The sequence below is a fragment of the Manacus candei genome, unplaced genomic scaffold (assembly GCF_025592945.1).
Source record: "Manacus candei isolate 608988 ecotype Guabito, Panama unplaced genomic scaffold, ASM2559294v1 h1tg000034l, whole genome shotgun sequence".
Classification (NCBI taxonomy): Eukaryota; Metazoa; Chordata; class Aves; order Passeriformes; family Pipridae; genus Manacus; species Manacus candei.
Genome location: NW_026138082.1, coordinates 3,241,420 through 3,264,961, shown reverse-complemented (window position 1 = coordinate 3,264,961; position 23,542 = coordinate 3,241,420). Strand labels below are relative to the sequence as shown.

The following is a 23,542-nucleotide window of genomic DNA, read 5'->3' as shown; positions in this document are numbered from 1 at the left end:
AAGATAGTGAAGTTTCACAGAGATACTTCTGCGTCAAGTTCTACACACTGGTCCTTTTCTCCTCTACCTCCCCACAGCTGCCCAGGTACACTCAGTGTAAATGTATCAGTGACTCTCACTTCACTCTGTTGTATTCTGATTTCAGCCTCAAACTATTGCACTTCAGAAAGTCTATACACTTTCTTAAATATCTGAGAAGCTTCTAGTGCACTAAATATCATCTCTGTCATCTTCCTTGCATATATGTTTCGTGAAGTCTGCAGAGTCTGCTGCATGCAGCCTCTGAACATGACTGTGCAAAGCCTTTGGGGACACCTCACCAGTAACACCAATAGCAGTAAAAAAAGAAGCTCCTACACAAGCACAGCTCTGAGGGCAAACATCTTGCTTCTTGGCTCTTTCAAGTATATCACCAGATCAGGGGATTCCTGAAACATAAGGAGTATCACCAGCTCCTGTTGTGAAGTCTTCAGGAAGGATGACACAATTAATCCTTGGCTATCAAAAAAAGAACAAAGATACCTCTTTCAGATACATTCCTCCGGGAGGGTGGATTACCAATTCTAATGCCCTGCAGTAAGGCATTTGTGCTCTAGAAAGTACTGACACCTAAGATCAACCATGATCCCTGCTCAGTGTGCTGCCTGCTGTGAATCCCTCCAGGCACTGAGGCAGGCAGGCACTGCCATGGAAAGTATTACAAGGCCAAAGTTTCTTTTTAGGCTTTGGCCCTAGGACTGAGATTAGGCAGAGCACTGCCCCTTGGCAGGTTTAGCCGTCAGAGTACAATTTCCCTCCAGATGTAAACATACAACAGGCAACTTAGGAGGTAACAGCTTAATTGTCCTGATCATTAAAACATTTTATATACTGCACAGAGTATGCACACCGTAGTAGCAATTATAAAGAAATAGATAAAATAAAATGGACTGATAAACTTGATTGTTTGTTTTCCCTTAGTTTTCTTTCCAGGCCTGCTGTAACTGTTTGCAATAACAGAAAGAGTAGCAATAATGCTGGTTAACAGGGTTGTTGTTAAGGCATGGAGTGGATTCTATTCGAAGCTCACTATTGAGCTCCCATGTGTCCTGAGGCAAGGCTCCCTGTGCTTCTGCTCCCCTTTTGTAAAGGGAAAAGAACACTCCGTTTTCTACCTACTGTAGGCATGCCTTGTCCTCTGAAATGTATTGTGTTAGGGATTAATCTTCAGACCTGCCATGAAAATCTTCTTTAGAACATTATCTGATTGTTGCACGTTCTGTTTAGGCTCAGAACTTCACTCAGTAACTCAGAAACCCCCACCAGTACTCCACTGTGGTTGCATCGCATGTCCAAAACCCATGTGGTGCAAATCCAGGTGTAGAGCCTTCCCTCCTCTATAGAAAGATTCTGCTAGGTATATCCTATATCCAGTAATTGGTTATCATTTCTATCTAAATTATCCTCAGGCTACTTGGAAAGCTGTGGAGAAATGCTAGCTGAATAATTAACATAAAAAGGTGCCCTATTTATTTTACTTAAGTAAATACAATAAGACTAAGTGGTGCTTCCAATAAAACAAAACAAAACCAAACCCCTCAATAGTATTAAAATTTTTGTTCTCACAGGAACCTAACCAATCACTAAGGCATTGTATTATTATTGTTATTATTATTATTATTATTGTCATCCATATTATCACAAATATGTAAGATTCATAGACTTTAAATCTAAAAGGAAAAATTATGGTAGATGACCCAAAAGACAATTCCACATAGCTGTAATTCATAAGCAAAATAATGCTTTTGACTATAGCATCAAGACTTGCTTAGAAAGATATAAGGAACTGGTGCAGGTTTTATTTCCTTTGGGAATTTTTCTAGTGACAAACATCCCTTACGTCTAAAAATATGTGGGTTTAAACTTGAATGCCTTTAAATTTTACACATTTGTTGTTCCTAATTCTTTTTCCCACTAGATGTGGTAGGTATGCAATACTTCTTTTTACTCCCTGTAAAAGTGTCCCAGCACTGAACATCAACAGTAGGAAGCACACCATGAGTGGTCTCCACAAATGCTAAAGTACAATCGGGTTTTCTGCTGTGTACTTGGAAAGAGATTTGTTTCCAACTAGTTCAGACTGTGCCAAAGTTCAAGGTTATTGCAGAAAATGCCTTGCATAAAGTCAAGGACAACAAAATAGTTCTAAGATTTGAAAAGAAAGCAATCAGGAGCATCAAGGAGCCACAACTAAATAGGAATTCATACACTGAATTTAGGAATAAGAAAAACTAAATATTAAAAAGTATTACAAAAGAGCCTGTGAAATCATTATTTAGCTTCATTCTCCATTATTACTGAAGAAATAAATGGTGTTGCCCTTACTAATTAAAATTGGTCAAGTACCGTTGAATATTTGCAAAGAAAATTAGAAACTTATTCCTAACATCAAGCTGACACCAGAAGGCATCTAGTTTGTTCTGCGAAGAGGGATCAATTACATGTTTATTTATAGCCTGTGAACTGGGATTACAAAATGTAGGCCCATAACTCGAATGGGCTTCCAACACTTGCTGTTGGAGTATTGCGCAACCATTTCACATAGGTGGTTGTGCATGTGGTTGCACTGCTTTTCAGGGTAAGAATGCAACTGTTCTTCTGTGGCTGCCTCAAACAGCAAAAATGTTGAAGCAAGCCTGGCATAATGGAGCACTTCAACTTCTCTCATCCTCTGAGAGCTAAAGTTGAAGGTCCAACTTAGCAGTTATTTTATTTTATAAACATGATATTTATATTCAAATAGCTTTTTAAACTGACTGTTTTTCTTTCATCTCCCTTAATTTCCTACCAATACAGATTTTTCTTTTGTTGGACTGTATAACAGTTTCTATCTTCTGAACCATCTGTATATCATGTATATCACAGAGCAACATGATAGAATCCCTCCAGCTTCAAGACCCATGTTCCTGGCATTCCCGTATGGCTTTCAGCTATAATTTGCTTCCTATCTGCACTTGGAAAATAGGGTCATGGAGAAAGTTAAAGGCTGTGTCATAGTAGAGACATACTGCCTAGATGAGACCTAGAGGTCTTGATAAAGGTAAATTCCAAAACAGCATCGTGGGCCCTCCCTTTCATTTGACGTAACAAGGAGTACCTGAAGAAACCACAAGTGAAGTTTATTTTTCATGTCACCTGATGCTACCTTACTTCTACCTAAGCTTTTATCATCTCTGGGATCTTGGGACCAGAATCACGGCTCAAACAACTGGCATCAAACAGTGGCCTTACTAAAGCTGCTATTTACCAGAGATGAAAAGTCACTATGTGTTTATAGGAACACTGTTTTACTGAGTCATGATTTATCTAACTGAATGAGGAACTAAATGAACTACTCATTTTGCATTCCTCACATCAGCAAAGCCACATATTGAAAATTACCAAAATCACAGAATCATAGAATCATCGAGGTTGGAAGAGACCTTTAAGATCACCAGGTTCAAACGGTCAACCCAACACTACCACTGTAACCCCTAAACTACTAAATCATATCACCCAGCACCAGAGCAGATGCCTCTTAAATATCTCCAGGGATGGTGACTCCACCACCTCCCTGGGCAACCCATTTCAGTGCCTGACCACCCAAACAGTGAAATTTTTTTTTCTAATATCTAATCTGAATCTCTGAATCTCAACTTCAGGCCATTTCCTCTTGTCCTCTCACTGCAGACACAGTAGAAGACATTGGATTAGATGACTTTATGGAGTCTCTTCTATTATATTTTTTAAGTTTCTTTTATATTAAAATGAGGTAGTTTAATTCTCATTACAACATTTGATTTCTCAAACCTGAAATTTCTGTTCTGTAGAGGAAAATTTTATTTGAAAGTTTTTTTAATTGGGACAATTTATAAAATTTTAGCTCTATATTGAATTAAGAGACCATGAAATGAAATTTTGTTTCTTATTTGAATCCAGTGTTTTTTCATATTTTTCTTTACAAGTATATAGCAAATATATATAATAAAGAGTGCCTATAAAAACATAATATTATCTTCTGATACCCATAAATGCTATCAATAATGCAGAAAATTCAGCCTGAAGGTTATATCAAATTCAAAGAAGAAAGGTGAATGCAGCCTACTGCTTGCTCGAATCTCATTTTGAAATTAAAGTTTGAGATACTGCATTTTAGAGCAATCTATTTTTAAAATAGTTTAGAAAGGATTCAAATTAATCATTTATCTTCATTTTGATATATTTTAATCTGTTTTAGGTATAATAATTAATCCCATTTTATTTCTTTTAAATGTCAAAGTGTATTAAGCAACACAGATTGTATGCATCATGGACAAAGCATCAAGAAAGAGATGATTATACCTCACATATTTTACACCTGGGGGCTGACTGTGGGATATTTAGTGCCCCCAGGTATAACCCCCTATCTAAGATAGTTGATATTTAAGATAGGTTGATATCTAAGATAGGTTGCCATAGAATCATAGAATAATTAAAGTTGGAAAAGACCTCTGAGATCTTCTAGATCAACCACTAACTCAGTACTGCCAAGCCTACCACTAAACCATGTCCCTAAGTACCACATATTTTAAACACTTCCAGAGAGGGAAACTCAACCACTTCCCTGGGCAGCCTGTTCCAGTGCTTGACAACCCTTTTGGTGAAGAAATTTTTCCTAATAACCAACCTAAACCTCTCCTAACACAACTTGTGGATGTTTCTTCTCCTTTCACTTGTTACTTGGGAGAAGAGATTTTGACTGTACAAGTAATTATGTACCTAGCTGGAGATCAGCAGTTACATCCAACAAAGCAGGGGGAGAGCCCGGTCCTAAGCATTGTTCAGCCATTGCCCAGCACTACTCAGCGTGGGTAACTGAGTAGTGGTTACCTATGGTAACTGACCTATGGTAACTCATGCTTGGATTGTGTCAGGGCATGTCTGGGGAGAGGTGAGTATGTCTGGTGAGAAAATCACAGTATCCCTAGGACAGCTGCTTTCCCAGCAGCTTCATGAAAACCTGTATTTTCAAAACCATTCATTCATACTGAAAGTTCAGCAGATGTAGATTAACCTGGGGAAGGAACATCAGAGGGATTTTACTCTTCTGCTCCTGTTAGCGTCAGCTGCCTCTGCTTTGTGATGCATGTGCTGTAATATGCCTGTATAGCCCTCTAGTCAGACTAGACCACTGGGGCTGCTGTTCATTATTTTCCTAAATATTTCTGCTCCTATAAAAGTTGAAGAAGTTTCCTGACAAGCATTGGTTTTGGTAGTTGGAAAAAAGTATTCAGAACTGATTACAGTGCTTAATTTTTAAAGACAGAGGGAAAGAAAGAGCACATAGATATTTCTTCTTAAATAAGAAGTGGGCAGAATGTGTGATGGGTTCCAGCCAGGTCCTTAATAAAACGGATGATGTCTGTGTTCCCCAGAGGGCTCATGACGCCACTTTGGAGTTTGCACTCAGCAAGAAGCAGCTCATATTGCACACCGCATGACACTGGAATAAGACTAACAAACATCAGGAAGTCCTCAAGGGCTGCAAATTTGGCAGTGCTGTCTGAATTGGCCCATCACAGTGTTCATGAATGTTGGGAGCATACTTAGGCCCAAGTTTCAAGGAGATAGCAGAACCCCAGTTTTTGTTTCAAGGCATCTCACTGTTAAAAAGAACACGCCAATTGAAATAATACAGGTTGCCTGTGAAGCTCGAGGTGCACCAGCTAAGGCATAGGGAGCTGAAACTTTTACAATACCTATCTGGTTTAAATAAGACCATTAACATTCCTCACTAGCATTCATATACATGCATTCATATTAAAAATCTAATAAAAATATTCAAACCACATCTGGGAACTAGTATTTTAGGTCTGCACACTTATTGTAAATTTTCATAGCTAAGCCACTGACTTCTTCATAAGAGTTCCTAATGGAAATGTTGATAGGCCATTAGCTAAGTACAGTGGTGAGAATAGCACTAACCATGAGTCATTTTAACAAATAATAAAACACTAGTAAATAGATGAGGCTTTAAGCCTATTCATTAGACTCACTTTCTGATGACTTAAAACAGACTGCTTATTTCTTGTCCATAAATGCCCTCAGGCAGTAGAAATATGTCATGGATATGCCTGGTGTGACAAAGTTTATTTAGTTCTAGAAAACAGTAGTCAGAAAAATGCAAGAAACCACATATGGTGGCATAGCGCCCTTAAGTCTGTAGAGTTGGAGGGAAATTTTCTGGTTAAAAATTCCAATATGGTATAATAATGTCTGTTATCTGACTAAAAATTAGATATCTGTGGGACCAGTTTAGAACAATGAGACTGCTAAGAATATCATTACTAAAAAAGTGAAACCATTGTCTGACATGGTCTCCGGCTGGAGGGTTGTGTGGTGGGAAAATATTTTAACAGGGTTTCCTATTTGTGTGATTGTTTTCGAGATGTAACATGGTATTGAAATACAGTAGAATGTTCATCACGTGAGTCTGTCTAATAGATGGTAGGCACTTCATGGTTATTTTGTTTTTAAAACCCCATCTTTCTGATTTTTTCTCTGTAATGTGATTAATAAATTTACAGGCTAGTACCATTCATGCTTATTTGATGCACTTACACTAGAGTAGCAAATGTTACAGAACTGGATAGGCAGATCTGTGGAAGAAAGAGGAAGCCATCAGAGCTTATGATATATGCTGAGACAGCAGCCTGCATGGTATAGCTAGCTCATGGGATCTAAAGCTAAGCCTACTCCCTGCCTACAGTTCTCTGCCAAAGCATCTTAACCTACAAACCCTGATAATTTGCAACTGCTCACACAGGAAAGTATTTGCAGTACTGCTCTGAAAGCAGATAAAATATAGGTAAAATCTAAAAAAAGTAGGAGGTGAAAAGAAGTTAACTGGCACATTTTTATTAGTTCCATTCTTCTGTCACTTGCCTACCGATCATAGTATATAAACTTGTAGCAAACATATTACATTAATAGGTTTGTTTATATAGCAGTGTGTTTAAGCCAAATTTTATATGGAGAGTAGATTTTTATATATATAGTGGATTTCTGTGCAACATAACAAACATATGCTATGATTTAGTAGTTTTGGTGTTCATGAATGTTAAGATATTTGCATGTTACAATACTTTATTTACGGTTAAAGCTTTTTATACCCTTGTATTTTTTCAGCCCTGTATTAAATACTTTTTCCTTGAATGCGAATGGCAAAACTCACAGTTGTCTCAGTGGAGATCTTAGGTTAAGCTGTTACACACTTTTACCATTTGTCCTTCTTACAAAACTAGTAGTTTTTGTGGGCTATCTCAAGTACACTTCTATGTCAGGCAAAGTGAAGGTTCTTTTTGTTAAGGAGATCCTTCTCAAAGATGAGATCACCTTTAAGACGACAAAACTGAGCTGTTTCACCCTCTCATCTGCGTGTTGTGTTTGTAAGTGGTCTGCCTCCACTCCTCCTGCTATGGAAGTGTACTTAAGATAGCTCACAATAATGATGGACTTTGAGTTGTCTCTTACTCTTTAGATTACAAACACATCACCCAGAAAAGAGGATGAAACTCCTTAGTTCAGCGTTATGTAAAAAACACAGGTACAGCAATTCTGTGCTTCTTTGGAGAGCACAACATTTATGCTAAGATCTGTGTGAGTGTAACCTCTTTGTGTCCTACAGAAACAAACCTAGACCACAGAAATTATTCATGCAGGTGTGTTACTACAGTTCTATCTTCAGTTGCACTTATCTTTGATTTCACTATTCACATAATTTATGTGTTTCTGGTAGGGTTTTAATTTCTTTTTTCAGAGCTGCTATGTTACTCTAATTCTTTTTCTCAGACAATTGCTGGTAAGTGGTTCTTGCTTTGATTGTTTAATTTCTAAGTATTATGGATCATATGCAGTGGGAGAAAAAAAATCAATATTTAAGGTATTACTTTCTTCCATAAACTCAGGCTTCATCAGTATTAGGAGAATTTTAAAAATAAGTGTTCTCTCAAATGTATCTAGGATTCCCTTCAGGGCTAGACATCCTATTCTGCTTCCACAAGCACATACAAATGAAATCGCTAAACATCCTCTCTAGTACTTGTCTTCATGGTTTCAATGGTTTCTTCTAATGTGGAATCTATCTTCCTTCACAACTCAGAGCAGTTTCAGACTTGCTTATTAGAGAGAAGAGCAGTACATCAGTGGTGAACCTTTTCAATATTAATGATATGCCTTTGAAGTCTGTTTTCACAGTTCCATCATGGCACAAAGCTTCCCTTAATATAAATGTTGTCCTATTGTATTACATACTCCAAGAAGAAAACGATTTATGAATAAAGTGGAGATTCAAAAGAAATTCTCTCCTGTGCCAGATTCTGCTTTGCTTCTATAAGACAGTCTAAGGAAATCCACTGAAATCTAGGAGACTGTTCATAGGAAAAGAGCTAATGTAGCTAAAGCTACATTAGCTAGAACTATCTGGCCTGAGTTTTGGTAGAAGATCAGGGCTGCCTTACTGATCAGCATTTGCTCATTTTCCAAACGTATAGTTCTCTATCACTTCGTAGGTCCTGAGTACCCTCTTCTCCAAACAGCTGGCAAAAGATGACTGGCCATCTCGGTATGGTTATCAGGGCAGTAGCTATGTACCTCACTCCAGAAAACCTATCAGGCCTTTCAGACTTCCTGATTTTGCTGAACCTTTTACTAGAAATACTCCTCCTGAATCTTGGGGCCTGGTGATGGTGGCTGCTGGGGACAGAAAGTGTTTCAGGTTCTAGCGTAAGGATCTCTGTGATATGAGATGAAAGTGCTCTAATTTAAGGAAAACTGAACACTCTGAGGGCACTGCTTATGCAACATTTTTACCAGATTACTTAATGGGTGAAGAAAGTTATATAAGAAAAGTTCTCAGAACAGTCATACTTTTAGTCCCATGCATTTTTTGTTGGTATTTATAATGAAGCTAATAAAAGGACCACTCTCTTCTTCGTTGTAGAAGTGATTAAGAAACAGTTTAATATCAAAGCACTTCAGGAGCTGCAGCATAAGGTATACTGTGCATTCAAGTATTACTATAAAGAACCTGCCTTCATTTTTTTTTCTTTATCAAGCAAATGTTTTGTCTTTAGTTTCAAAGAATCACAGAATGGTTTGAGTTGGAAGGGACCTTCAAGACTGTCTAGTTCCAACCCCCACCCCCATGGACAGGGATGATTTGTCCATACTGAAGCTGTGCTAGCTGTCTCGGATCACCTCCTTTGTCCTGCATGTGCCTTGGATGTTTAATCTGTTTTTCTGAGAAATAGTGCAAAACATTAAGTTAATAGTGAATTTATAAACATAAAAACAATACCAGAGGCTGTTAAACAGAAGACTTTGGCTAGTGTATGCTCTGTAGGCTTTCACAGTTCTTTGTGGACTTCAAACTTGTACATATTTACAGGTCTTTACACTATGGACAGTGAGCAAGTAGCGCTTTTGAGTTCTCAGTTGTTTAAAGTTGGTGTACACTTTTCACATATAAGCAAAATGTGAGAAAAATAGGGTTCATTCATATTTAAACAATTCATGGTGAGTTTACTGTTTCTATTTTTTTTAAATCTCTGACTTTAAATTAAAAGGAAAAAAAAGAAAGTTAAACGCAAGAATTTATAAAATCTTTTCCAGTTAGACTTTTCAGTGCATGGATGGAAATTAAACAGCTTTTTGTGTTGAAGGGCAAAATAAACAAATATGTTGTGTAAATGGAAAGAGAAAGAAAACAAAAAGCTGCACAGTCCTAGGAGTAAAACAACTTTTCTATATTTTATAAAAACAAAATTAAGACTTTCATGAAGGTTGAAAGACACTCAGGACCTTCAGTGTTCATAAAATTACAAATTATTAATTTACCACAGGAAAAATTAGATTAAACCAACAATTAGAACTCTATGTTTTCAAGAGTTTTTCCACATTAAAAATTATGTGTTGTTGGTTTTAAAAGGATTTTTAATGAGTCTGTTTAAAGCAATTTTAATGGGGAAAAAGCTCAGCTTCAATAAAAGTATTAGAAGACATAAAAAATATTAAACATCTTGCACATAGGAACCAAATATAGCCTTTCTCAGCACAATGTAGATTTTAAGAACTAGGATAACTGGTTTACAAGATTCATTTATAATCAGAAACATCCATATCAGAGAAAATAAAATAACGTGGTAACAGCAATAATGGGGAGATAGGGACTATGTAACTAAAGACTCCAGATTTTTAGTAGAAGCATCTATTTAGAAAAGCAGAGTGGAAAAGTTATTTTGCTGTCATTCCAGAAGCGTGAGTTTAAATCATGCTGAAGACAATCTTCCAGTCAGCTAAGGAAAATAGGTACCTTGTCACAGGCTGAAGAGCCAGCTCTCACCAGCTCTCTAAGTCTCTTGTGCACTATTGACTATACAGCACCAAGCCTGTCTGAAGTCAAGAAGCATTTGGACAATGCTCTCAGGCACATGGTGTGATTCTTGGGGTGTCCTGCACCGGGCCTGGAGTTGGACTCGATGATCATGATCAGCCCCTTCCAACTCAGCATATTCTATGATTCTATTATACAAGCCATCTTGACCATTTGAGCTTCTTGGGGAAATTAGTAGTGCTTTGAAAAACTACAAACAAACAAATCCTAGTCATAAATTAACCCAGGGCAGAATTTTTTTACTTCCATTTTCTGTTCAATCCTCTACCCTCATTCCTCTATCATTCGAGCAGAAATACAAGATGAATGAAGCCAAGTGCCCTAAGTTTTGTGTTTCATGAACTTTTATCCAGTTTATCTGCTAGATATGGACAGTTTCTCATTTTATGAGTTGTGCCATTAGTCTTCACTCCGACTCAAAAAAGGTAAGTAGATCAAAGAAGGTATGCAAGAAGAATAAGGAAAAGGCATTTCACTATTTGTGGTGTTTCCCTTACTTCAATGTTTAGAGAGACAGGTTGTTCCTATGATAGATCTCCCTTTCTGCTGAAAACATTTAAGTATACAGCAGCATGTGGCTCAAGCCATGTAGTGCTGGCTTGTTCATCTACGTAAATTACTACTTTTTTATCCTTGTGATTTTTTAAATTAGTTAATACATATTTACAAGGCTACAGTCACTACTTGTAGCAAAAACGTACATGACTCTCTCTATTCACTTTGCTTCCTAACATGATGATAGTTCATTTATTTTGACAGAGCTGCTTTGCTAATATCACAAACAGTCCGTGGTTTTTTTCTACACTAAGTGCAGCCTTGTCGAATGTGTTCAGGCTAATAGTTAATGGCAACTGTAACAGGAAGGAAGCCTAGAAGTCCCTGACACTTCAATAGATAATACAAAACAGAAGATAATTCTGCATTTGGGAAGAGGGGAGATACAGTTTATTCTCTAACTCTGAAAATTAGAAAAAAATAGCCTAATAATTTGAGAATGAAAATTCCTACTTATTATATGTCTCATATTTAGGGTGCAGGATGCACCACAGGGTTTGACAGGAGGCATGGTTTCTGTTCCATTTATCTGTCCTGAGGAATTGTTTCACCCTTGGAAGTATTTTAATTATTCTACTACGTTTGCTTTCGCACACCCTTAAATCTGAAGTTCTGCAGGAAGGTTCTTTCATTTTCATTACATGGTCATGTAACACCCAATATAACAGAGCCCCACCCTGGACTGACACATATTTTATTTCCCAAAGCAAGAATAAATCTGGAAGTCTCTATTGTTAGCCCACAGCAGTGTTCATTTCAGTTGTATAAGTCTCTGTGGTACATATGAAAGCTTTGATATGGAAGCTAGGGAAAGACAGCACCATATTTAGCATCACTTCAGCTGCCTCTGTGGGATCATCCCATTAACCTTGTGCGGACTTGACTTGCCCACCTTTGATTTTTCTTTCTTTAAAAGTTTTTCCACAAGACTCATGTAATATGTCAAATTGTTCTATTTAATGGGGGCTGTCAGGACTCTTTCCAGAGCTCATCAGTGCTCCTCTTTAATTAGCCAGAAAGACCACTGTTGAGTGACAGCAATGTACTCTTCCCATAGGGTCCCCAACCCCAGCTACCACAGGGCATGTGAGATGGAACTCGAGGGTAGTCATCAGTTTCTGGCTTCCAGAACAACACTGTCAGATGATAACCACCCTAAGGTCATGAAGCCAGTACTACAGTTGATAGAAAGTTTTTTTAAATTAAGACTTCCCATGCCGCAAACTTACCCTCCTCTTTCAGTAATTTTAGCATAACTATAAAAAACACATATATAGAATGAAACAGCCACTAAAAGTGTTGATATCTGAAAGTTTATTTTTTACATATTTGTGGTTTTCTTCGTCCTCTTCTCTTGACTTTTGACATCTGTGTTTTCTCATATACTTAGTATATACAACTTACCCAAACACCAGGGAGAATACTAGCTTAGGATTCCTGTGGAGGTGGAAGAAGTCTTGCTCACAACATTCACCACCTGCCTCTTCTGTAGACAGAGGATTTGTTTACAGCCTTATAATATGAGGTACCTGGGTAATCAAAGCTCTGGATTTCTCCAAACTCAGATTTTGTAGTTTCCTGAAAATAATAATTCATGCTTTATTTCCTTGTTTTCTATAAAATAGTGCTAGAAATATTTATGCATATTACAAGACGTACATTTACGTCACGGGTGTATAATTGCCAGGGAAATATCAAAAAGCTGTTAAGTACTCTTTTAATAAGACACAATTTCTGCATTCTGACAATACTAATGGAATTATTTTACAATGTGAGTGGAAGATGGCAAAACTAAAATGAAAAAAATCCAGAGAAACACAACAGAAAATGAACTGGCAGTTCCCAAGAGACTAAATTAGGGCATAAAGAATGGTGCCTTAATCCTAAGGAAACTATTAAATGTGAAGTATTACTAAGTTATCTATTAATCTTGCTAAAATGACATGAAATTCTAATTTAACTGAAATACATATATAATTTAGAGAATTAAATATAATAAGGACAATAAATCTCTCAAGCATTTGTGTACAAACTACAAGTGTGATATTTGCAATACAAATATAATATATACTGAATCACTTCAAACAGAAAGCAATCACAAGAGGAAAAGATATGGGCCAATGTCAACACCTTGTTATCTCAGCATTATAAATTTCACCAAATTCAGCTGCTACAAGACTGTAATTCCTCCTTCCATGGGCATTTCTCGCAGATAATAATACAGGCTGCAACTACTACAGAACTTCAGTACAATTCAGACCAAGAACTCTCTCCTACACAAGATCTCTTTTAACTTTGTTCTTTAGGCCTGTTTCTTCATCATTAAAATCTGTAAGAATTTTAATTGCCAAGTACTTCTCAGAATTAAAATTACACAGATTACTTTTCCTTACTCTAATTTTCACCCAAATATTAGTGACAGTAGGGAAAAAATGCCACCACATTTCTACCTATAGAGACTGAGAAACTTCTTTTTTCTGATGGAGAAAATCTACCTCCTCCATAGAGAGCTAGCAGGTATGTCAGGGCCGTATTGCTTTATTTTTCCAGATTGTTCCACTTGAGAATATTTGCTGAAACAAACACCTTTTTGTAATAAATACTTTTTTAAAGAAAGTATTAGTTACTTCAGCAGTACTTCTCACTACTAGAAATCCTGTTTCACATTATGATTGATTCACAGCAGTATGCACAATACCAAACAAGACAAGCAAGAAGGTTCCTGAATACCTGAGTAATCTTACTACTTCACTTGCCCTCTGTTAATCTTTTCCTCCTGAAAGTCTTTAACCATGACAAAATGGTTTTTAAACTTTCAAATAGGTGAAGGCAAATCTGATACAAGAGCATTCTTGCTCTTCTCCTGGCTCTTTGACATCGACGCCATTACCATTCATCTTCAGAAGTGAAGGTACCAGGAAGGAATGCAGGAAAACCTCTCTGCCACATCATCTGGAACCTGGTAGAACGAGGAAAGGGCTCCAGCACTGGTCACCCTCCTCCTTATCAATTCATCAAAGTCAATTAATCTCTGACTTTTCACAACTAACAGCATATTTACACAACTGAAACAGCATCTCCTCTTGCTGCCAACTATGGTAATTCCATGTCTTAACTACTACACTGTTAGAGCAAAGCCATGACACCATACATCTGAGCATCATAACTGTGGTTTATATTACCTATGAAAATATTTATTTATTATTTCCCATCCCCACGTAGGTAATGTTAAACTCCTTCCATTATAGAGTGAAATTATTTTAAAAGTTGCCGCCTGTTTTCAAAAACAAAAAGCAAATGAATACACGTTAAAAAAATATTATTAACAGGATGCAGGATGAGGAGGACTGCTATAAGGATTTTACTAATTGTGTGCAATGCTTGAGTAAATTGCCTATAAATTATGCAGTCTTCACAAGCTCTGAGCAGTAAAACTGTTATTACACTTTGCACACTATGTACCTCTAATACCCAATCTGAAGTTCATTTATCAACAACTACTCTCTCTTGTGTAAACAATCCATGGAGAAACCTGACTTGTTTTCACTTGTTATTGATGATCTTTCAAAACTCAGAAATTGCCTCCTCTTCAATTTCCTGCCACTGAATTTTTAGGTAATCACCTCATCAATAGTTCTCAATAAAAATAATTGCTTCCAGAACAAAACTCTCCCCAGAATTTAGGCCCTCTAAATTGGTCCCTCTCTGAGCTTCAAAAGTGTGAATAATAAAAATGTGTATTTAAAAAAAAAATCTCAGAATGTGTACATGCTTTTATTAAGTCAGAAGTGGAGAAAAGTTTTGCCAGAACAGGATATGGAGAAGGGAAAATGAAACACAGGTTGTCACCTTTCAGAATATTTTTTTTTTTATTTGTCCATGAAGTTCAATCTTCAGTCTCATTTGCACAGCAGTACAGATTATTCAAATGCTAATAAAGCACTCACATTCACAGCCAGTCACAAGTGTAGTCAACTAATGCAAAAGGGGAGGAGGAAGAGTACTTTGTACATTTTTTGATGAAGATGAAGTGGTGTGCTATAGGGCAAGGAGTAGAGATTTACCTTAGTTGCTTTCTCATCACCAGTGGTCCACATCTTTTGTGTCCATCTCCTCTACTCTCTTTTTCACTGCAATAGCAAAGATGTTCTGAAACCAGAACCAAAATAGCCACTTGTAGGTCTCAGAACAACTTAGGAGCTTTGGCAAAACCTACACCATTTGGTTTTAATTGTTTGAAAAAATGCAAAATATTTGTTACTAGAAAAAGAAGAATATAATGGGAGGAGTGAGGAAGGATAAAGGTTCAAGAAAGCATATTTACCTTGATGAACTTCTGCCTTCTGTTTTACACTACTTCGGACTGCTTTGGAGACTGCTGTCAAAAGCTTCCTTTTCCTGTCCCAGGACAGCTGTTGCCTAACTGCAAACTAATGGAGAGAAAGATGTGCATGTACCATTGCATCAATACTCAATCACACATAGCAATCTGTTTGACAAGTTCTTCTACCCCAAAAATGAAACTGAGAAGGCACATAATCTCCATTTGTCTGATGTAGGAAAATCGGCTGACTGCTGCTCAGGTAGCTCCCACAACTCTTAACATATCAATGTTGTTATGTTAGCTGAAACAAGGTTATATGAACTTATTTAGTTTCATATTAGTATATTCTTACCTTGCTTATAATGTGGAGCTGGTGGTTTCAGAAAGTATATCAAACAATCCGTTACTTCTCTGCTGAAAGACTGTTCCGTCGTTTATGCAGTCCAGTGTAACTACAGTAATAATGTCCCCACAAAATCTACAGATATGCAGCAAGACATGTTCCAGTTAATACTAAAATAGAAGTGCTTCTTTCCATTGACTTCAACCAGTGGATTACCATGCCAGAGGAAATTTTTTTAGTAACTTCTTTTGTGTGGTTTACATGGGACCAGCTGGTGAGATCCCTGGGGCAGAGACCATGCCTACCTCTGCTTTTACAAAGTGCAGTAAGACCTCCAAGCAGAATGTATAAATTATGAGTAAATTTTAATAAGTAACCAAATATAAATATAATAACTACATTAATAACTACTAATATATTACATAAAATACTAGACTCATTGGAAGAATGCAGAAGCCATGAACTTAAGTGATTCTTTCAGAGTATGCTTATTATTTCACAATCAGAATGGAACAAACCTCTTGCTGGACATCTTAATATTGAAATGCATAAAGAATGATTTAACAAGGAGTGTAACCTCAGGATTAACTAAGTCATGTACAAAACAGACCTCTACAACTGCTGTTTAAATGTCCTTAAAATAACCTAATCATTTATTTCTAATTGATATCTCTGAGATTCAGGATGAGGTCCTCACAAAAACCAACACCTGAAGAGTGTGGTCAGGAGTACCCCAACACTGCAATACTTTCTGAAAAGGAAGGATGATTATCCCTAAATACTATGCCTGGTTTTCTGCTTACTACCATTATGACAATGCAGCAAATAAACTGGCAGCTTATATCTACATATAGATTATACTGAAGCTATAAAGTACATGTTCAGAAATGTCTAGTCTTTGAACCAAACATTTCAACAGACGAAAGGAACTTGTACTTTGAAATAAAACAGGTTTTCTGCAAATACTCTTTGGCATAATTTTTTTTAATCTCTGCTTTTCGTTTTATAGTTTTTCTGTTTCCTTCCTCTATTGCACACCACCTGCAAATAAATGAGTGAAATTACCTGAAATTCATTTAATCTTGTACTACTGGAGAACTGAATTCAATTATGCTTCGGAAGTAACAGAGTTATTTTTAGTGTAATGGTAATATATGGTAATGGTAATAATTTGTAGTGTCATTTGGCAATGTCATTTTTACTTCTATAAAAGATGTGAAAAAACTTATGGCAAATAATTCTTTACTGACTACATGTTATTATACTATAATGCAATACAGTAACAATATGATGTTACAGTGTAGTAAGTTCTTGGTGTGAATCTGTATTTCAGTTTATTGCATAACAAGCCCAATTCTCCTGACAATGACACTGATGAATGGTTTACTACTGGTTTCACTGGAAACCTCAACATGCTGATAGTTGAATAACAAACACAACTACTCACACAGATCATTTCTGATTAATGACAGTAAATGATGTCTTTGGTTTATGCTACCTATATATGTAACCAAAAACCATTTTCAAAATGCTGGGTTTTACGTCTTACAGGTTTTGAGGATGCTTTAAATAGATCTTTAAAAATAGCATGGTAGCCATATCAGAGTTATTCCATTGAAGAATGTTGTAAATGGATAAAAATAACCAGAGAGAAGTTTTAAAATATGGTGGAAATTCCTAGAAGTAATCAAAAACTGAGGAAACTACATCTAACATGAAACTGATTAAAAAGCAAATTCAAGGGAATTACATTAAGCAGCAGCACTAATGTTTAATGAAACAGATTAAAATATTCACATTTTTATAAATCATCCATGGATTACTCTTTATTTTATTTATGATGAAATGAAATCTGAAACAAAATTCTACAGCCAGAATAAACATAGATGGGCGTGGGGCACACCCTCAGTTCTCCCCCAGTGCCAGAGGCTCTGGAGGTGAGGTAATGCCAGCCCTGACAGTTCTCTTACTTCCCCAACAACCTGACCTAATGTTGTCTCTGGAACAGGACTAAGAGTGACTTTCAGGTTACATCTGCACTAGGAAATTATCTGAAGATTGCTCTCTGACCTGAGGCCATCTGTCAGAGCAGCGTTTCTGGAAGGCCAAAATTTTCATTATCAACTGTCTCATTCTCCAGCATAGGATGAATGCCTGGACTAGTCAAAGCACCAGGAATTGTCCCTGACCCATACCACACCTCGAACTCCACCAGGGCATTTTTTATGCGAACACTAACTGATGAGAGCAAAACCACACCAAGAAGTAAGTTAACAGATCTGTGTGCTAGATCTATGTCCCTGATCAGTGCAGACATAGTTTTTGTATCCCACAATGATCGAGGAAAACATGGTTCATGAAACAAAAATATATGGCCCAATATATTTTCTGGGTCAGCTCTGTAGATTACTTAAATGAAACCTCATGAAACCTACATGAAACATGACAGAAAGGTACCTTGCAGGATGCAGACTGGGTCTCTCCCAGGAAGGAAAAAAAGATCCTGGTGTAATAGCAGGATACAAATTAAGATTATCAAGCACACCTCATTCCGCCTGCACAGGCAGCTGAAATAAAGTAGGTTTTCATTTGCACTTAGCCAGCTTCATTTCAAGCAAGCTTTAGAATCAAAACCCACACTAATTTCAGTAGGACTTTTTTCTGTGTATGGTATGCAGAACAGAGCCCTCTCCTGGTAAGCACTGAAGATAATTGAGGACATCCCTGGCACAGTATTTGGCACAGTCTGCAGCACATATCTATGTGATGAAGTATTGAACGTAGGCACTCAAAATAAAATATTAGAAAAGCTCAGCTATTTGGAGCCATGGAACCTTATGATTGAGGTCAGATTTGTTTGGATTAAAAAATATATGGAAATCCAAATAACACTGAAATGATGCCATACTTGAAAACTGAAACCAAAAAAAAGGTTATATAACATACTTAAAGGCACAGTTGGCATTTCAAGAGCACAATGACTAGCCAGTTGTAACCTGTTTTTGAACCCACAGCTGAACCCTGCATGTCGAATTACTGAAAAGGGTGTGTCACCTTCTTTTTAAACCTGAAATCTGATAACCAAGGCAAAAGAACCCCCATTCATTCTTTCTTTTTATGACTATAAAACCATGAAGCACCAATAATTACCTGAAGTATATAGATCAACACACTTTGCCTAATTAACAGGCTTTTGGATTTCATATTTGAACCTGAAAATAAGAAGCCATATTTCAAAGCTCTGCTTTTGTAAAACAAAATTGCGACAGGTACCTAAATGGATGCAGCATATGGTAGGCACTTCAATAAATCATAATCATGATACATTGCCAAAATAGCGACTGTCTGTCATTAGTTTTTCTCAGAATAACCAAGTATAATCCCTTCGCTTAAACAACAACACAACCTTGTTGTTACTGAGATACAATGTAAAAAAATATTGCTTTAATTTAAAAATGACTTATAAATATTTCAAAGTCCATATTGTTTTTAGCAACATATGCAAACATGATTCTCTGGAGCCATACTACTTATGGCTGTAATCTCACTACATTTCCCAAGGTAAATAGGGTTGGGTCTATAATATTTGCATGGAAGACCTCCAAGGAAATTCCAAGTTACTGTGTGAATGGGTATTTGTGCAAGGTGACGTTCTTCTGCTGACTCAGTATTGAACCAGCATAAATGATATGATCACAAGTGCTGTCTTTATTTAAGAGATAAAACCAAGGATACCAAGCACTCGTGGACATTAAACACCGTGGTAGTTTTTGGTAGTGCCTGGTTTTGGTAGTTTTGGAGTGCCTGGCCAAACACCAATCTAGATAATTACATCTTGCCTACTTACATTCCCCTGTTGCTTTAAATGGATAAGGTATTATTCTTCTATTCTGGTGTAAAAGTGGGCCCTACAGACCTTCCTTGGGCTCTCTTAGGACTATTTCTAGCATGACCTTTTCCATGGTCACACAGAGTCAATTTATTTGAACCAGTGTATTGTACTACATTTTGGCCTTCTGAAATCACTTCCACTGAGCTCACTGGAATTTACTTCAGCCCAAAGACACTGATTTAACAAAATCATCATTTAATTCCTACCCGTGAAAGTCACATTTACAATAAATCACTGTGAAAAATTGTTTGGTTAGGAGATCCGTTTCTGTAGGACTCCCCTCAGTCCCTTTTGACCCAGACCAAACACTCACATTTGGTACGACCCTGCTCACTCTCACCAAAATGAATACCAAAATAGCAACGTGATCCAACGACATCAAGACCAGGCCCCTTACTGGGAGACTTGTCTTGGGACCATACCATGTAACAACAGTGCAACCCTCTCATCTCTCCTCAATTTGAAGCAAGTTACACTAAGCAAAGATACATGCAATCTTTCAAGTCAGCTGTACCTTACATTTTAAGAGAGAGTGCAACAGATGTTTAAGAGCTTGCTTTAAAGTGATATGTCTATTAAAACAACCGATGTTACTAGGGGACTATTCCCCTTAAAGGAATTTGCTTCATTGAAGTGGAAAGAAAACAGACTTCAAAAGACCTTCATTATTACCGTGTTTGAGTACCTCAGGTTAGACCACTGCGCTGCCATTCACAAAAGTCCTCTAGAAAGGAAGGAGTTGTTAGCATGTTTCCCTGCTGAAGGAGCCTGTTAGCATTAGTCACAACCTAGTCTGTGGCAGGGTTGTCAATTACAATTACTCCCACAAATCTGAGTTTTCTCCCTTTCCAGTTACTCTTTGAGCTCTCAGTTTCAAAATTCATTTCGTATTTCTGGCTTGTCCCACACTATGACAATTTGAAGGTTGGCTTTTGGAAGCTTTTTTAGTTTAAAAGATTTTCTGGTTGTATTTTTGTAGGTCAAAAGTGTTTTCTGAGTCTGTTATCTTTCTGATAAGTCTGTTATCTTGCTGTTATCCAAGACAGCAAATACAAGGTTTTTATAGACTTGTTTTCATGAAGATTTACTTGTCTTAAGCCTGAAATTATTTAGGAAAGAGATGACCATGTTACTACAATTCATTGAATGCAAATTATGAAATTCAAAGGCAAACAGCTTAAGTTATGCTTTAAATAGTATCACCAAATGCAACGTAAGGAAAGAGAAGGCAGGTAGGAAAGAATCTTCACAAATCCATACTTTTCCCCCCCTCATTTCAGGTGACTTGCTGACCTCAAAAGCTTCTGACGTTCAGTACTTCTGAAAACCAAGAGTTTTCTCTCACATCTCTCTCTGAATATAGGGCCTAACTTTGCCTCCTCTTTTAAATTTTTGACTTACACACTTTGGAGAGTGAAGTTAACTTGACAAAAAGAGGGTGATGCAGCTGGTTGGACAAGAGCTACTCAATCCACGCAGTGAAATAATACTTAGGAAATAAAACAAGGTGAAGGGTAAGAGCATGAAATGTGACTAAGCAATTATAGGTTTTCTTCCGCTTCCCCACACTAAGTAGCAAAAAGGACCATATGGAGCTGCTGAATTTTCTGCAGAAAAGAGTGTTCACTTTCAGAGCAGGAAAGGACTTTGCCTCCATCCACACTGGCCAGCTTGAGAACAAGCAGACAAATGCATCCTGTAAAAGGGTACACCAACCACTCCTGTTGTGTAGCACTTGATCATTCGTACACTCATAGTCCTTCCAAAAACTCAGGATTGCTTTATAGTATTGGTTTCTTGTAGAAGAAACAAATGGAAAAAGTCAAGTGCAGGCTTCACTACCTGTACTCGAGTGGACTGGCATTAGTCAACCCGTGACCCTTCAGGGCCCTCTCCTTTGCTCCCATCACTATTCACTGCAGATGTCAGGGAGTAGCAAAGGCGAAAGGTCCAGGCCCTGGGCTGCGAGGCCGGGAAGGCCGGGAGGGACACTTCGGAGTTGTCTGGTGGCCTGGTAAGCCGGCGGTCCATGCCCGCCGCGGTGTGCCGGGGCCGGGGGCAGCGGCAGCGCAGGCGTGCTGAGCGGGGCTTAGTAGGGCTGAGCGGGGCGGTGGAGGGTGGGCAATGGGACAGCCGGGCTGCCGGGCCGAGGTAGGGGCCGGAACAGGGCGCAGCCCCGGCGGCAGCTCCTGGCACAAGTGCGAAGCCGCGCGTCCCTGACTGCGCTGGCTCCCGCGGTCCTCGCCCCTTACCTCCGCGCTCCCGAGACGGCCTTTCTGGGCGGGAGAGCGAGAGGGGGTTACCTTTTCTTAGGAAAGTCCCGTCCCTTGCCAGAGAAACTTTCTACGTTCCTGTGCGTGAGAGGCAACTAGTTGCACTCGCTGAAGTGCGAGGAGTGTTTGGCTTCTCCCGTACCAGCCTCCTCCTCCACCTCCCCCTCCCTCCCCCCCAATTTCCCCTCCCGTTTTGCTCCGAGTTGCGCTTTATTTGTGTGTGAAGAAAACGGAGGGGGGGGAACTTGTAGAGGGGATGTTCTGGTTTTGCCAGAGGAACAGTGCAAAAGGGGAGCCTCGGCTCGGAGAAGGTACGAGAATAAATACATAAGGAGCGGCCCTAAAATAAAGGTAGCGGCATATCCCGGCAGCGAGAAGGTGAGTGTCTCTGACTTCGCCGTCCCCGCGTCTCCCTCCCACCTCTTCTGCTCGGAGGTGGAGGAAACTGGTTCCCTGTCGCATGTGCATGTGCTAGTATTTAGCGTTTATTTAGCATTCTTTTCGTGTTGGTCCGATGACAACAACAACAAAGTTACTGTAAAACAACGTGGTGGGAAGGAACAACGGAGGGGTAGAGACGAGCTTTCGCCCACGGCCCCAAGCGAGTTTAGTTGCAAAAAAACCAGACTGGTCTCCGGTGCGAACGCGGTGAATTTTTCCACGCCCAGCCGGATTTTTCTGCCTCTCTCCAGGTGACAATCCCCGCGCTTTTAACCTCACCTTTTTTCGGCTAGCTGTTACCGGCGCTGCCGGGGTAAGCCCGAAGACAGCCGCAAGCCGTCACGGCTGCCGTCGCATTGTTCCCCGCTTGCCCCTCCCGCCCACCCCCGTGACGGCGGAAACGGGGGGCCTGGGCTGCGCCTCGGGAGCAGCTGGGGGCTGCCGGCCCGCCTGGGGGAGGCGGGGGGCAGGTCGGCCTGCGAAGGCCGGGGCCGGCGGCGGCTTGACCGGAGGCTGGGAGGAAACAACATTTCTGGCGGCGGGGACCCCCTCCTTCCAGAGCGACATGAAAACACGCAGGGATGGTAGCGAGCCCCTTCCCGAAACTCCCGTTCCTTCTAGCCAGGGTCTGGGCAGCGCGGGGGCGAGACAGCCTGGCCGGGAGCCGCAGGCACAGGCGGCGGCGGCAGAGGAGCCGTCGGTTCTGCCGCCCGCCCTCGGCCCCGCGCTGCCCCTGCTGCCGGCAGCGTTCGGGGGTCGCCACTGCCCGCCTGCCTCTGGGTGCCGGCCGATGGGGCAAGGCTCGCCTCCCGCTGCCCGCTGCCCGCCTCCCGCTGCCTCCTGGCCGGCAGCCGCCGCGGCGGCTCTGGCAGCCACTTTTCCCAGTGTCCGAGGGGAGCGGGGACACAGTTCCCTGTTGTTTTTGTTCCTCTCCGTTTCCTTTCCCTGAGGGATGTCTCCTGCCCTTCCCCTCCCCCGCCCCGGCTTGTTTTTCTTGTGGTTTTAAAGGACAAAACGGTGCGTTTTCGGGTCGTCCCACCCCGCCCCCGCCGCGGGTCCCCGCTGCGCCGGAGGAGTGGGCCGTGGGGAAGCCCCGGCGCGGGGGTCCCGCTGCCCTTCCCACCGGCGATGCGGGGTCTTGTGTTTGGTCAGAAAGCGTTTCCACGTGGGGAAGCCTTGTGTGTTTGCGGGTGTGCGCGCATACTTGATCCGCGAGGAGGTAACAGGATTCTCCGTGTTCAAACCCAGTGGGCTTATAGCCATT

At 39.6% G+C, this 23,542-nt stretch overlaps 1 long non-coding RNA gene across 1 annotated transcript; it reads right to left on the bottom strand.

The window, feature by feature from the left end:
- Positions 1 to 14,186: 14,186 nt before the first annotated feature.
- LOC127473223 (uncharacterized) lies at positions 14,187 to 21,926 on the bottom strand. Its single transcript, XR_007905315.1, has 5 exons — positions 21,868 to 21,926; positions 15,682 to 15,807; positions 15,330 to 15,435; positions 15,070 to 15,154; positions 14,187 to 14,279 (listed from the first exon to the last, which is right to left on the bottom strand). It is a non-coding gene; the product is annotated as an uncharacterized LOC127473223 (long non-coding RNA).
- Positions 21,927 to 23,542: the final 1,616 nt, after the last annotated feature.